Genomic DNA, 17,337 nt, shown 5'->3' on the forward strand with positions numbered 1-17,337 from the left:
AATTAGACTTCTAATAAAGGTACTTAAAAAATTGGACTCGTAATAACAAATAAATATTAAAGAAGAAATTAAAATTTAAAAGTATGCCCTAATAAAAATATTGAAAAATTAGGGCCATGATAATAAAGTATTGAAAAATTTGGGTCCTTAATAACAAATGTCAAAAAAATATGGGCAAGAAATTATACACTTATAAAAATATTAGAAAAAAATAAATTATAAGAATATGTCTCTAATAATAAATATTATAAAAAAATAATTTCACAATAATAAATATTGAGAAAATATTAAACCTTAATAATTATTATTAAAAATAAATAATTAGACAATGTAATTAATTATAAACTATTTTTTATAAATATAATATATTATAAAAATTCCGGACCTTAGACAGGTGTCTCTCAGGCAGACCCTGTACGGCTTTGGTCACATGGAACAATAATTTCTCTGTATAATTTAAAAAAAGAAAAATAAAAAACAACGAGGGACACTTATCCCTTGATAAAAGTCGCATGACCTTAATGCCTCACTCTCTGTCCCATTCATTAACATCTATCACGTATTGATTTATATTTAATTAATTTAATATTTATAATTACTATTTTTATTTATTTTTATTGATAAAAATTATTTTTATAGTCAATTTAAAATTTTCACATAACTCTAAATTATTATAAAAAACTTTATATTCAATAAAATTTATTAAATAAATATTATTTAATTGAATGTTTTACTATGTTTTTAAAACTTGAAATTATCATTATTATTAAGAGAAAATAACCTCATTGACCAAAAATGTCTTATAATATACGATTTTAACCAATTTTTTTTGGATTTGCCAAAATGACCAACTAAATCGCAATGCGATCGATAATTCGCAACGCGATCTCCGGTATCGCAAATCAGTTTCCAGATTCGCAACGCGAACTTCGACTATCGCAATGCGAATATGTAAATAATATTACTATTTAAGGTTCAATCCCACATAGTATTGGGAACAAGTGTTGGTAATGCTCAATCCCACATAGTATTGGAAATACTATTGGGAATGGTATTTAAGGCTTGGCTTTCCTACTTCCTTGTTGAGTGATAGAGAACAAGGGGGACTCTCGCGCGCCGCCGTCCGTCTCGTCTCGGTTCTTGGTCGTGGTCGTAGTAATACGTGTCTTCGACACGTCCGCGCGAATACTATCTTTTTAGAGAAAATTCTTAAGAAACGAATTTGGAATAAATCGCAACGCGAACTTCGACTATCGCAATGCGAATATGTAAATCGCAATGCGATAGTCGACTATCGCAATGCGAACTTCGACTATCGCAACGCGAACTTCGAATATCGCATTGCGATTTACATATTCGCATTGTGATAGTCCAAGTTCACATTGCGATAGTCCAAGTTCGCATTGCGATAGTCGAAGTTCGCGTTGCGATAGTCGACTATCACATTGCGATTTACATATTCGCATTGCGATAGTCCAAGTTCGCATTGCGATAGTCGAAGTTCGAGTTGCGAATCTGGAAACTGATTTGCGATACCAGAGATCGCGTTGCGAATTATCGTTCGCATTACGATTTAGATGGTAATTTTGGCAAATCCAAAAAAAGTTGATTAAAATCGTATATTATAAGGCATTTTTAGTCAAAGAAATTATTTTCTCTATTATTAATTGAAAAGAAAATAAAAAAATGTTAGCTGGGCATCACTCCTAGGAATGGTTGTCTGGGACTTAAAAACAAATATGTAGTGCTTTTGAGAACTAAGCATATGATGACATCTGCCTTGTCCTAATTTGAAGTTAGATTTACATATTTAAATCTATAATCCGCATATAAATAATACATATTTCGATAATGGATATTGGAGTGTGTGTCTATATTCATTCTAATAATTTTAACATCTAAATCTATAATATTCAAATTCATAAAAATATATCTAATGTCCAAATTTGTAATTTGAACTATTTTCCCTAATTATATACACTATAAAGGCAAATATAAATATATTTCTAAATATACATTTATTGTCGCCAATTAGTGTTGACAAAGTAATTAAGATTCATGAATTTGAGTTTGTAATACAAAGTCTGAATTATACTACCGTTACTTTTTGTAGGCAATCTGTAATTTTCTATGTAAATCCCAATTGAATCTTAAGTATATCCTAGCCCTGGACTAGAAGAGCCACCCTTAACCTAAATTTTTCTTAATCAATATATATATATATATACACACGCACACACATTTATTGTCAATGTTTTTATGTAGTACTAAATGAGTGAAATAAAATATTATTTTAAAAGTTTGTCAAAGAATGAGTAAAGGCAAGTGATGAAAGGATTAATATATAAAATATGTTTGATATGGATTCGATCTTTAAATAAATAATTTTTTGGCAATATGATACACTTATGAGGATAAAGTACACTAAAGCATTATTATTTTTATTAATCTGGGACGATTATAAGATAGTATTTATCTGAAAAATTCTTAATTATTTAACAATGAATGCTTTAACACCCTGTAAAATTCGTATGAAACTAGGACCTCTAACGATAATGATCATCATTTTGATTACCGAGATTACTTGATTCTTACACCAAAATATTATTTTATTCAATTGTAAAATCATGTTCGTGTTATAGCATAACCTAAGAGATAAAGTAAATTATAAAGATCAAGCACGAACTAAACGATTTTAGTTTTTAAGGAATTGTTGTTATTTCTTAAAGTCTTGGGTTCGAACACCACATATGCAAGGGTGTATGAGCGTTCAATGTCAAATGATTAAGAGTTTATGAATAGATAGTAGACACTATCTTATATCATCATAGACTAATAAAAAAACTATAAACATCAAACAAATCTCATTTTTTTGAACGAATTTCTATATTTGTTTTTTTGTATATATAAATTTTTAAAATTATTAAATAAAATAATATATTTTTTAAAATTATTTATCGAAAGACATCTATTTGTGTCATGTAGGATATACTTATCAACTATACCTTTTGGATATGTAACTAATAAGGATTGTAACCATGAATGATAATGAAAACGCGTTGATCATTATATTTTGTTATATGTTAGAAGGATAATGAGGGCAAAAGTGTTTGAATAATGCAATGGAAAACAAAAATTCTTCACATAGTGCAATAGAACAATTATTTGCTTAAGTAGGGTGATTGCTACAGTAACCACCATAGGTCTCCAGGAGCACACGGCGACCTATGGAGCATTTGGCGACCTATGGAGTTGCAATAGCGAGGGAAAAGAGAAGAGTTGCTGCAACATAGAAGGCTTTGTCGCAAGGAGCACTTGGCGACCTATAGAGCACTTGGCGACCAATGAGATCACTGTAACAAACACCCCAGTTCAAAAAATAATTTGGGTAGAGTCCTATATGGGGAATTTTTTTTTCCAACGCCCTACATGGGCGAGAAAGCCGGATAATGAGAGTATAACTAATGTGAAATATGAATAATTTTATTAAAGTTTTATAATTTGTAAAATATTTTTTTTAAATTACAATTTTAAAAAATATTTCTAAATTTTTAAAATAAATTATGATATTTTATATTTTCAAAGATTTATAAAAATATTTTTTTTACTTTTTTAAATTATTATTAGAAATATTATAAAAATAAAATTTCAGTTATAATTAAAGGACAAAATAAGATATCATCCATTAATTTAATATATCATGTCATCCTTTATTAATAATTAATAATAACTAACAACACAATATTATATTATAATAATATAAAAATTTAATATCAATATTATAACTTTTTAAAATTCAAGTACTAAAAAATAATTTAAAGTATTTTAATGGTTTTTTTAACACACAAATATTATAGTGGAAAAATGCCTTATATAAGATGAAGTAGAAATTATCTTTGAACTAAGGATTTTGCTATAGTGGTTCGAAGTTGTCAAGATTACTTGGTAGAAGTCGTTAGGATTACATGGCGGCTTCTTACCATCTAAAACCATATTTCTCTTCGTCATGCAGTTCTGACGACCTTCCTAAGTCGTCGTAACGAATTTCAGATAGTTCTCCAACAAAGACCCTATTTCACAAAATAATTTTCACTACACCATATATAAACTATTTTTTTCTCGCTCCATTATTCAAACAATTTTACCTATTGATTTGCTGTTGTAGAGTTGTGAAAAAAAATATTTGTTGAAATAAGGTATAACTGAAATTATTTTTTGATCTAGTGTGAATGTTACAGTAAGTCGTCGGGAGGACTTGGCGACCTATGGAGGTTTCGACTAAAAGCCTAATTACCGATATAGGTAATCACTGTTACTTATGGGAAATAAAGGAAACCAATGCTTGAACATTTCGAGGACTTGGCGACCTATGGAGGTTTCGACTAAAATCCTAATTACCGATTTAGGTAATAACTGTTATTTATGAGAAATCTAGGAAACCAATGCTTGAACGTTTGGAGGACTTGGCAACCTATGGAGGTCGCCTAGAGTACCTGGTGACCTACCCTCGAACTGTAGCAAATACCCTAAATGAGCAAATAATTATTGGGTTGCATTATTTGAAGAATTTTTTTATTTCAACTCATTATCTGAAGAATTTTGCCTTTTTTTTCTAGATTGTCTTGTCGATATATTTTATATTTTAACTTAAATTTTAAGAAGATTTTCAGGGAAGACTTTCATGCTGTTGTTCTTTCCCTCGAGAAGCTTCAATATGATGGTAAACAGCTTGCAAAAGGGAGCTCTAATACGATGAACAAAGAATTGTTATAAATCCGACTCTTACAAATTGCATGGACGGGCTTGTACTTCTCCATGAAATGCATCTTAATTAATAGTTTCAAACTTCCAAAACTTGCACGAACCAAGTTATCTTAGTAGTTAAAGGAATTGTTGTTGTTTCTAGAAGTCATGAGTTCGAGCATCAGCGACAGTAAGAGTGATTGAGCGTTTATTGTCAAGATTGAGATTACTTAGAGCAAATATTACTTTGTAATCACCTTAGCTTAATAAAAAAAACTTTCAAAACTTTCCAGAATGACTTTGTTACTGCTTTATGTTTTCGATTTTTACGATATGCTACACTTTTCGCTATATGAGGTTCGAAGAACTTGCTTGATTCACTTTCTGTCAAAATCTGAGATAGCAAGATTCTAAATGACTAATTATTTTTTGTTTGCTAGGTACCTTCTTAAAGCATCGTTGGTTTCTGCACTTCCACCACTTGCCTTGAAACCAAAGTAAGGAAAAATCATTATCTTAATTCACTTTGTCAAAATATGAGGTATCAAGATTCTCAATGACTTTCTAATTGTTACGTGCTTTCTTGATTGGCATAATGCTAAAATTAGTCCCCAACATTTACTAAAATGATCATTTTAGTCCATGTCTTTTGGAGTATTTTGGCCCCCAACCGTTTCATTTTGGGGCAAAAAGCCCCCTCTATAGTCGGAAACCTTTTGTTAACACCCCATTAATGCTCCAAAATAGGAGGTTTTCTATCCTAAAATGAAACGTTTGGTGCCAAAATGCTCCAGAAAAAAGGTATAAGGGTTAAAGTGACTATTCTTTCAATTGTTAGGGTTTTCCCTCTAAAATGAAACGTTAGGGGCCGAAATACTCCAGAAAAACTAATAGGGGCCAAAACGACCATTTCAATAAACCTTGGGTACTAATTTTGACATTATTCCTTCTTGATTTGCAGTTCTAGTGATGTAGGTGCATTTCACCAACTTTTGGTTGATCAACCCAATTTACCAAACGAGGAAGGTACATTCTGAGAAAACTTAGCTAGATTTGTTGTGTGTGTGTGTGTTTTTAGCTTTAGATACCTTCTTGATCAACACAATATGATAAACAAGGAAGACAAAGTTAGCCATTTTTATTTTGCATAAGTTTAGCTTTTGTTACATTGATTTATTAGTGAGTAGTAAATGATTATCAGGTGGAGACTGCTTTTCTTACCTATGAGATGTCCTGGGTTTTCGAGTTAACTTCCTGTAAATGCATTAGTCGAGAATGAATTGTTATCAGGCATTTAACCCTGTGAAGCAAGCATTTTCACAAAAATACTTTTCATTTCGTATTAAAGTAACTTCTCTCAACTGAAATTCGTAAAGGTATGGTTAAAGTTATTAGACCGTGTCCCTACCAACTCAGTTATTTCCTTTGTATATAATGGTTGGTCTACTTTGGAGATATTACAGCAGTTTTCAATAAAAGTAAAAAGTACCGACTCTCGTTCTGCCATTCTTCATTCACCGACGCTGGTTCAAAGATTACGACACTTTAGAAAGACCGGAATCAACAAGAAATAGATCAAAGTGTATTTTCTTGCAAAGAATATGCTTTGAATTTGGTAGGAGCTACACCTTCTGTTTGCATCCCTCGTAGAATTCCTAATCTCCATTGCATTGAGAATCAGAGCCTGGTCAAGCTATCCTTCGTCCTGGTGTAACCGTGCTCATTGAGAGCAGCAATTAGTTCTTTCTATAAATATATAAGATAATGGATATTAATATACTCTATGCTTGAAATAGAAGATACCTTAATACATTCATGTTTTTGAATTGGATAAATTTCTGTTTAGCCTTGTATGGAAGTATATACAGAATGGTGTTACAGTAGCTTCAACTTATAAGATTATATTAGCGAATAGCAACGAATGTGACTCTTAGCAATGACTGTAATTTGTTTGCTATAGGATATTTGACCTTTTCTTTTCCTTTATTGAATTCTTTTACACCATAGTGATATTAATTATTGGCATAATGACAAAAATTGCCCCCAATGTTTTTTCAAATGGTCACTTTGACCCCTATTCTTTTTTTTATAGCATTTTAGCCTATAATGTTTAAATTTTTTTTTGTCAAAATAGCCCATGTTAGATGGAAATTGTTTGTTGACTATAGTCAATGCATGTTGCTTGCATGACATTTTACATATACTTAATTGGTGACGTGGCACATGCCACATCATCACTTTGGGTGATGAGGCACATGACGCACATGACGCATCATCATTTTGGATGATGTGAAAAGATCCGTCAGTAACATGTCTTAATTATTTTCAATTTGTTTGCTAGGAGTCATAACTTGATATTCTCCTTTGTCAATTTCTTTTTAATTTTTCTCTTATTGCAGTTAGATCATATTGTATTTGTGCATAATAGGTTCTAACTTCTGTTTGTCATACACTCCCTTTGCAGTACAGTACAACTTCGGCATCATATTAGCGGAAGAGATATGTTGATTTCTATAAACAAATTTTGCTTCCCTTTTTCTGTTGAATTAGTGCCAAAGACTGAAAATTTTTAGATCAGGAAGTTCTGAAGCATTCCATTGTCATATGAGGCGTGCAAATTGGAAGCTTTCCGATAAAGACGATAATCGTAACCCTTACTGCTTGATCATGGATCATCCTGTCTAGTTATTTTCTACTCGGAAACTATTTAATGCATTAGTTCGAACATCTTCACTTTTGATTGTATATAACTATTTAGCAACTCTTGCAAAAGAATTGCTTCTAAATTTCACCATTTTTTTTTATGTTTGATGTTTTGAGTTTTCTTATATTTTGCTTATCATAGTAGTGCATGCACATGTTTTGCTGTCTTCTCTTTCAATTTGGTCTCCATTTCTGAGAATTTATATAGGTTAACTGTAAATTTTGGTGGTACCTTCTCAGCTTATCTAATTTTATAACAAACTTTACATATTTTAATTGTAAATTTTTTAAACTCTTATAAGAATATAACATATTTAGTTATTATATACTTCAATTTTATGCTTGTTATTTTTATAGTATTGTATTTCTTGCCATAATTTCTATAGTAATACAGCATGTACTTTATTTAATCTTGTAGAAATAATAGAATATAAAAATTGAAGGTAATATTTCGCGATAGGTCATGTGATTTTTCTTTTAGGGTAATCTATGTCAAATACCACTCACCTTTAGGCTCGTGCTCGTTTATGCCAGCAATATTTCAATTTTACCAATTTTAACACTGACGTTTAAGTTTAACTGCAATTATGCCACTCTGCCGTTAATGGCGTAACGACACGATGACATGGCACCTCCGCGTCGTGACGTGGCTCACTGACCAAAACGACGTCGTTTTGGCATGACTGTGTTGGTGCTAAAAACCCTCAAAACGACGTAGTTTTGTTTGAGAAAAATTAGTAAATAATATATATGAAGGAATTTGAACCCGTAACCTTTTGAAATAAAAGTTAATTCTTAACCACTATGCCAATTTAGATTTTTTAATATAATTCTATAAACATAATATACATAACATGAGTCAGTATTCGAAAAGTTATTTTCTAAAAAACCCATGAAATTATTAAAATTCCCAAAAAAAAACCTTAAATTCCAGAAAATCTAAAAAACTCCTAAAATCCTAAAAATCCCAAAATATCATAAAGTTTACATAATAATCTGGAACTTTCAGTAAACTAATATAATTAAACTTAAAAATCATTCTGCAAATTTCCAAAATAAAAGGAGCAGAAATTATACGTCATTTTAAACAATTTCAGTTCATGGACTAAATTGAACATTTTGTAAAACTGGGCAGAAAACAAATTCCAAACAACACATATTACGGGTGAAAGTGCTTGTCAAGTTGTTCTATTATATGGTTTATATCAATTTGATCCCTTTATTATTAAATTCTACTTCATTTCTTATAGAGACAGATTTAAATTGTTCTCCCTATTATTAAATATATCAATTTAATCATTACATACGAAGATTTAATACCTATTTTGACTCTCGCAATGTAATGGAATTTTCATTTGACCCTTTTATCAATTTGCTCCCTGAGCATTCATTATGTTACCACGTTACCCCTTCAACATTTATATTTGGAAAAAATTGATGTGGTCTAATGACATTTCATTTAGGGATGATTATGGGGTGTGGTCTAATATTTTTAGGGTAAATTATGTATTTAGTACCTAAACTATCAATTTTGGTCCGTTTTAGTACCTAAACTTTCAATATTTTTAAAATCATACTCGACGTTTAGTTTTTGTTTCATTTTAATACCCATGTTAAAAATTTGAAAACTTAGATACTAAAACGGATCAAAACTGATAATTTAGGTACTAAACGTGTTAAATTTTTAATGACGAGTATTAAAATGAAACAAAAACTAAATTTTAGGTATGATTTTTAAAAAAAATTAATAGTTTATTTACTAAAACAAACCAAAACTGATAGTTTAAAAGTTACACTGTTTTTTTATTTATATTTAGAGAAAATAACCTCAGTGACAAAAAATGTTTTATAATATACGATTTTAACCAACTTTTTTTGGATTTGCCAAAATGACCAACTAAATCGCAATGCGATCGATAATTCGCAACGCGATCTCCGGTATCGCAAATCAGTTTCCAGATTCGCAACGCGATTCTGACTATCGCATTGCGATCTTCCAAATTCGCGTTGCGATTTTCCTAATTCGCAATGCGAATACGTAAATCGCAATGCGAATACGTAAATCGCAATACGAATACGTAAATTGTAATTCGAATCTGACTATTGCAACGAAATTCTGACTATCGCAACGAGATTCTGACTATCGCAACACGATTATGACTATTGCAATACTGAATTTTAAATTCGCAACTCGATTTTTGAATTCGCAACAGGTTTTAGTTTCGCAACAGAAATGTTTTGGGTATATAACTACGCAGCAGCAGCAACTCATAACCTAAATCCCTAAATCGCAACTCATTCCATCTCCATCTATCACTCTTTCCGGCGACATCCGTTCCTATATCCAATGACATCCTTCCCCATCCGGCAACAGGTTTTAGTTTCGCAGCTCGTTTGTTTAGTAAATTAATTTACAATAATGAAATCATATAATGTTGATCATGTTTGGATAGATTTGTGTTTTGGAGGGTCATGGGAGAATATTCATGGTGTTTTACAATATATGCCTTTACCCATGAATCTTCAACTAAAACTGTCATTAAAAAAGTTAACTTATGAAACTCTAATGTTACGTGTTGCAAATAAATTGAATTTAGAGCCCCTAAGTGGATTTAGGCTATCTTATCAGAGAAATGGTAAAGTTTATTTGTTAACCGACAATGAAGATGTTGAACGATTCATTGCTTATATTAGTGTTTCAAGTGATGATGTTACATTGTATGTTGTTGAACCTTGAAGTAGTGAAGTTGGGTCAGTAGCGGGTAGTAATCAACTAAGTTTTTCAACCCCAGTTTATGGTGCTCAAAATTTAATGGTTCCACCACAATTTCATCACCAAGCAAATATTGTTTCACCACATTTCCAAAACACAATCTCAAAACCCACAACCTTTCCCTAATCCAAATCCCAATCAACTTTCAGCACCAAATTCCGGTTTTCGTATTGACCAGTTAGACGATGATGAGCCAACAGAAAAAATTGTGAGTACTAGTCAGTATTCGAAATTTGATCTCGGTCAATACCCGAACTTTGATCTTGGTCAATACCCGAATTTTGATGATGAAACAGCCGTTGCCGAGGAAGATGTTGTTGATGATAATGAGGAGGAAGTTACGACTGTAAATGAACATGTTGAACATCCATTCTGTAATTCATATAACCCTGAAGAAGAAGAAGAAGAAGAAATCCCCAAAGAAAAGTCCCCGGAGAAAATGCCACGGGAGTATAACTGGAATATGCCAGAATTACTTCAGATATCGGAAGAAGAGTTGGTAAAGATAGCAGTTGATTGTTACACAAAAATTATTCGTATCAAGAAAGATGATTGTTTTGATACAAAGGAAGACTTGAAGATAGCTTTGTATACGAAATGTGTGGAAGATTGCTATCAACTAAAAGTTAACAAATCAAGCAAAGATCGTTTCGAAACAAGGTGTATGATTGACAAAAACTGTACGTGGCGTATGATTGCAAAGAGGATAAAAGATTGCGAAATGTTTCAAGTTAGGACTTTTATTGATAAACATACATGTTCAAGAACCCAAATTTTTCCTCACCATAGACAGACAAACAAAAAGGTGTTGGGTGGTTTTCTGGCTGAGTTGATGTTTTTGAATGGTAGGGTATATCGGGGACATGAAATTATGACTGACATGAATGCTCGGTTCAAGATTAGTATCTCATATTCTCAAGCTTGGAGAGCCAAATGTTATGCCTTGGAATTATTGAGGGGGTCGTCAGAAGCATCGTTTGCCCAACTGCCGGCTTATTGTCACAATTTAAAGCTGAAAAATCCTGGGTCGGTAACTCATATAAAAACATATAGAGATGGACGCTTTGAGTTGCCGTTTATCGCCATTGGTGCTGCGGTTAGTAAATCAATATAATTTTGTTGACTCATTTTGTTAGTTACATGCATTTCACATTTAAATGATTATATTTCTTGTGTATATGATTTTGTAGATTCGTTCGTTTATTACTTGCATGTGCCCAGTTATTATAGTTGACAGAGCACATTTAAAAGGTCGATACCATGAAGTAAACTTATTAGCAGTAGCCATGGATGCTAACAATGGGATACTACCAATAGCTTACGGGGTTGGAAAATCTGAAACCTCTGATTCATGGACATGGTTTATGGGGCATCTTAGGGATTGCATAGGTCCTATTAGCAATCTGACAATCATATCCGATAGGGCAAACTCAATTGACAACACTGTTATAAGGTGTTTCCCAGATACTTTTCATGGACTTTGTGGTGTTCATTTGTATAGAAATCTAAAATCAAGGTCTGCTGGTATAAAAAATCACAAATGGATATACTGGAAATCTGTAAAAGCTTATCGGGAAGTGGATTTTAATAAGCATATAAACTGTTTAAGACGTGTTTTGTCTAAGTGTGCTCAAACACTAGAAGATGTCGGGTTTGAAAGATGGTCAAGAGTACATCAACTTGGAGCAAGATATGGTTTCATGACGTCTAATAGTGCAGAATCAATCAACGCTCTAAGTCGTCATTCCCGTAAATTACCCATTACTATGTTAATGGAGTTTTTTCGAGCCTCTATTCAACAGTGGTACTACAAGAAAAGAAACCATGCATGTATTATTTCTTTAAATTCGTAACTTATCATTTATTTTACTAAGTATTATTTATTTAAATTTACAGGAACATTGGAACATCGTGTTACACCATGGACTGAAAAAAAGATAACGAAACGTGTTGTGAAGTCAACGTCATGGAGAGTTGAACCATGTTCAAACACTTTGTTTGAAGTACTGGATAATAACTTAAATGGGCTTGTCGATCTAAATGCAAAGACGTGTAGTTGTATGAAATGGCAAACATCTGGTTATCCGTGTGGCCATGTTATAAAAGTTGCTCTTCATCTAAACCAAGATGATTCAAGCGCATACGCTATGGATTGCTACACTACAGAAGTATATCGACAGAATTATGTCGAGATTGTCTACCCTATTCCACATCCTTCTGAGTGGGACATACCAGATGACTTACAAACAGTTTTGCCACCAGCCATGGACATAAGGCTACCTGGCTGACCAAAAAGTCACGATCGTATACCGTCTAAGGGTGAAGAGAAGAAGAGATCGACATGTAGTCGGTGCAAGGAAAGTGATCATACAAGGTTGATATGTGGATCACCAGTGCCATCACAATCATCTTTTGCTCTACCAAAATATGGATCCTCATCAAAATCCCAATCACAACCGGCTTCACCTTTTGGGACTGTTAACTTAGGTGATTTTTAAATGCAAACGTTGTATTATGTGTATATTATGTGTGCACTTTTAACATTTTCAGTTAGGCATGTATTAGTAACTTGAGTTTGAACATTGCTATGATATGTTCAGTTGTTATCACTTATTAGACATTCATTTGACTATCGCAACGCGAATATGACTATCGCAACACGGAAATGACTATCACAACGTGGAAATGACTATCGCAACGCGGAAATGACTATCGCAACGAGAGAATCGCAATGCAAAATGAAAATCGCAACGCGAAATTAGTTTCGCGTTGCGGTTTTCATTTTCGCATTGCGATTCTCTCGTTGCGATAGTCATTTCCGCGTTGCGATAGTCTGTTTTGCATTCAACATAATGCATATTGAAATCAACAAATCAACTATTACATTTCAATCAATTAAACAAGCACAAATAATAATTATGTACACATCAATTAAACAAATCAACATTTACAAATCAACATTTACAAATCATCTTTTACAAATCAATTAAACAATCAAAAAATAATAATAAGAATTATTTCCTCATCAATTATTGAATCAACTTTTGCACCCATACATCCATTTCACGCAGCTCACTTCAGGATTAACCTGCAGAAACCAAACATTGAATCAACAACACTTTCTACACATCTAAAACCTACAAACAACAAATTATTGAATTCTAGCTACTTAACCAAACATTTTCAAACCAAAAAGAGTATATATGTTTAACAACACTTACATTTGACTTACAAATTGTTTATGGACACTTTCATAACGCGGATGCAGGTAGGCAGCGTCTCGCATATATCGCTCTAGCCATAAAATACCGAAACCACAAGCCTACTGCACCTCTATCTCTATCGGTGGGAGGTAGAAACTATGTACTTCCTGTCGTCAAACGCTCCAAGCACATGCATACGAGAGGACCACAATCCTCTCTGGCTTCTTTCGTTTGTTGTGGCGCGGTCTCGTCTCTGATAACTGTAACATTGAACTTCTTTGGCTTCTTGTTTCCAGAATTAGTCCAATAATTAATTGCATCCAAGAATTTAGCCAAATGAGAGCTCCATCCCTTAATAATATCTCTCAAATCAGACAATGATATGTAATTTATCATGTTGTCATATACTATTGTCTTTAGGGATGGGAGCTGAAGCTCGACGAGAAGCCAATGAGTACGTTCCAAAACAGGGATAAACACCTGCATCGAAATGTAATAATTCAAATTGCGCACTTATTTATGAACACCTTTAAAATATTTAAACAAATAAATACTAACCTTATCGACCTCCCACCATGCAGGATAAAGTTTAGCTTGTCCATTAGCCAACACATATGATTCATGTCGTTGATTCTTCAAGTGAACTGCGTGAAAAGACGTCGGCATAATTGTATATCGTGTTTTTTTTATATTTTTCTTCAATTTCCTTACAATTAGAAGATGTGTCACCCATGCATCAATATGTTGTTTTACAAAAAAGACATATATTAGTGAATTACATAAATTTAAAAAAAAATTAATCAAACTAAAATATAAGAAGAAATATAAGACTTACCCCTCATCGAAATAGCCGTTGTCTTCAACCCCTAATAATACACTCCACCAAGACCGTTCAATCAACAAATGCATATCATCGTTGAGTTTGTATATGTCAGCGTAACACCCTTGGCTCCGCTCATGTAGATAAAAATCAACTGCGGTCTTAGCCCAAAGGGTATTATCCAGAATTGTTTCTGGTAGTTGTTTCCTCTCCACTTCATCTGCCGGAATGGTACTGGTCAGTAACTTATACGAAAGCCAACAATCATCCATCATGTCCGGCACGTGAGGGGGCTTCTCAATAATTCGATATATTACGCCGTATGAATCGGGCTATAAAATGTTGGGAGGGACCTCTTCAACGACGACAGTGGCCTCTTGAACGGTGGGAGGGGACTCTTGATGGATGATAGGGGCCTCTTGAACGATAGGGGAGGCCTCTTGAACGATGACAGGTGAGTCGGGCTTTTTTTTACGGATTCTTTGCACTATTGGGGTGAACGGAGACGTAATGGCACGTGCACGTCGTCTGATACGTGAACTTCGTCTTGCAAGAAAAACCCGACGTAGAGCATCCACCTTAGCGGGCCGCTAAAAATAAATTAATACATAAATCAGTAAATAAACAGACATGATATTAAACAATGAAAACAAAGACAAATATATTTCAAACTTGCACGGTATTCTCCCAAGTCATTATTATATCATTGTTCACAAAATGCATCAGATAACATTCCAGAAGTAAGCACTTATATAAACATTTAAAAGGATAACATATAGGTTTAGTGCAGGTTCAATGACAACATAAAGAGTAGTAGTTTATTCTTGAAACTTAAATTTTCAACACTGTGAAGTTAGTATTTGTCTTTTGGTTGAAGTAATGCAATTCATTCAAGTTTCAATTTGCAGAAGAAGAATAGAATCTGAAACTTAAAATCGCAACGCGAAAATGACTATCGCAACACGGAAATGACTATTGCAATGCGAATTTGACAATCGCAACGAGAGAATCGCAATGCGCGAAAATGACTATCGCAACGCGAAAATGACTATCGCAATGCGAATTTGACTATCGCAACGAGAGAATCGCAATGCGATTTTCATTTCGCATTACGATAGTCAAATTCGCATTGCGATAGTCATTTTCGCATTGCGATAGTCATTTTCGCGTTGCGATTTTGTTGTTGTGATTTTCTCGTTGCGATTTTCTCGTTGCGATAGTAAACTATTCTTCTTCTGCAAATTGAAACTTGAATGGATTGCATTAGTTCAACCAAAAGACAACCAAAAACAAATACTAACTTCACAGGGTTAAAGAATAAACAGTTAAACAGTATTGACAGCAACCGAATGAATTTACTAAGCAATCTAAGTGAAATTACGAGTAAATTTATCATCAAGTTAAATATGAAAAATATTAAACTTTTCTCGTTGCGTAGAGTATGAACCTCGTTCTACAACGATGCTACAATCTCACGTAGAGCTGCTACCTCACCACGTAAAGTAGACACCTCAACACGCCATGCACCATTGTCATCGCGTAAAGTACCGACCTCCTCACGCAAGGCACTGACCTCATTACGTAACTCCCCTAACTCATCCCGTGGAGGTGGAGGTAGAGAACAGGGAGATAAACGTCGTGGCATATTTGCCGGTCGCCTATCATGAGGTGATGGTGGAGAAGAGGCTCGATGATGTGACAGAATAGGTGATGACTCTCGTTGTGGAGGTGTATATTCGGGTCGATCAGGTGATGGCTCTGGGTGAGGTGATGGCTCTCGAAGTGGTGGCTGCTCATCATCCGTGCCATCAAAAAAATGCTTACTAGCTTGCCACCAATCAGTGGCAAGCTCAGCTTCTGTGGGTGTCAGCCTCTATAATAAAGTGTTGGCCTCCTAACAATATAAAAGCTCAAACAAAGTTAAACGTGTACTAGTAATAACTTGTTTATAAACATATGGTAGTATTTGTGTTAACTTACATTATTTATTGTAGTATACGGTAGTAAATCTTCCCATTACTGCAAGGACCGTTTCCTCTTCCAGGAAATAGCCCTAGGAATATCATTAGAAGTTTTTAATGCATATGTCTGCATAGCGAGAAAGGCCTCAAATATCCAAATCTACAAACAATATAATAACAAACATTAGTAATTGTTAAAGAATTAATTATAATTTTGGAAACATTATATAAAAATTATTACCTTAAAGGCCCAAATAAAGGCTGACAAAGTGTATTTGGAATCATCGCCACGCAAACTTTTTCGATCATCAAAGGCAGACGACAACTTATTCCATGTAGCTTTCCATAGATACGAACCCCACAGAAACAGGTTCCATGCATTTAGGTCCTCTACCAATTTAATTAGATCATTAGGAATAGGTTATCGGGCCTCTCTGCCTAAAAAGCCGGCTTGCAAAAGTATTAGAAGGCATACTCGGACAACATCGACGTCATCCATCCGAGTAAAACCATATTTCTTATTCTATAATCTCGTCAAGTCTTCCACGTGTAAATTCGACAGCTCAGGAAAAACCCGGGAAAACCATGATAGGCGGGTAATATGTCTAGTGTAACGATCTACATCATCGTGTCCGAAGCGTAGACCGGTGATTAAGCAAAACTCCTCCCGCCCAAAACACATATACGCCGGTGAAAAATCAAACCATATCTCTTCATCACGACGTTGTATAGTCTCTGGTAGATCGCTAGTCATGGTTTGAAGAAACAGATGGGTCAACATAGCATCTCCACCCAGATGTTGTACTTTCAGCCATGGCCCGAAGCAAGTATCCTCAAATATTTTTCTTTGTGCAGGTGAAAGCTTCGACGCAATTATTTTGGCCAGGCTTACTTTATTTCTTAAGGTCAATTGAGCCGAATAAAAGTTCTGGAAAAACAATAAACATACCAAGTTAGATATACCAAAAACTATACTATGAAGATATAACAAGAACAATAAACATAAAGAGTAGTAGTTTATTCTTCAAACTTAAATTTGCAACACTGTGAATTTAGTATTTGTCTTTGTTTTTTGGTTGAAGTAATGCAATTCATTCAAGTTTCAATTTGCAGAAGAAGAATAGTTTCTGAAAC

At 33.6% G+C, this 17,337-nt stretch overlaps 1 long non-coding RNA gene across 1 annotated transcript; it reads left to right on the top strand.

The window, feature by feature from the left end:
- The first annotated feature begins 5,092 nt into the window (after nt 1-5,092).
- LOC120163045 lies at nt 5,093-7,303 on the top strand. Its single transcript, XR_005519612.1, has 3 exons — nt 5,093-5,240; nt 5,705-5,769; nt 7,208-7,303. It is a non-coding gene; the product is annotated as an uncharacterized LOC120163045 (long non-coding RNA).
- Nucleotides 7,304-17,337: the final 10,034 nt, after the last annotated feature.

Source organism: Hibiscus syriacus, unplaced genomic scaffold (assembly GCF_006381635.1).
Source record: "Hibiscus syriacus cultivar Baekdansim isolate YM2019G1 unplaced genomic scaffold, ASM638163v2 tig00111427_pilon, whole genome shotgun sequence".
NCBI classification, from domain to species: domain Eukaryota; kingdom Viridiplantae; phylum Streptophyta; class Magnoliopsida; order Malvales; family Malvaceae; genus Hibiscus; species Hibiscus syriacus.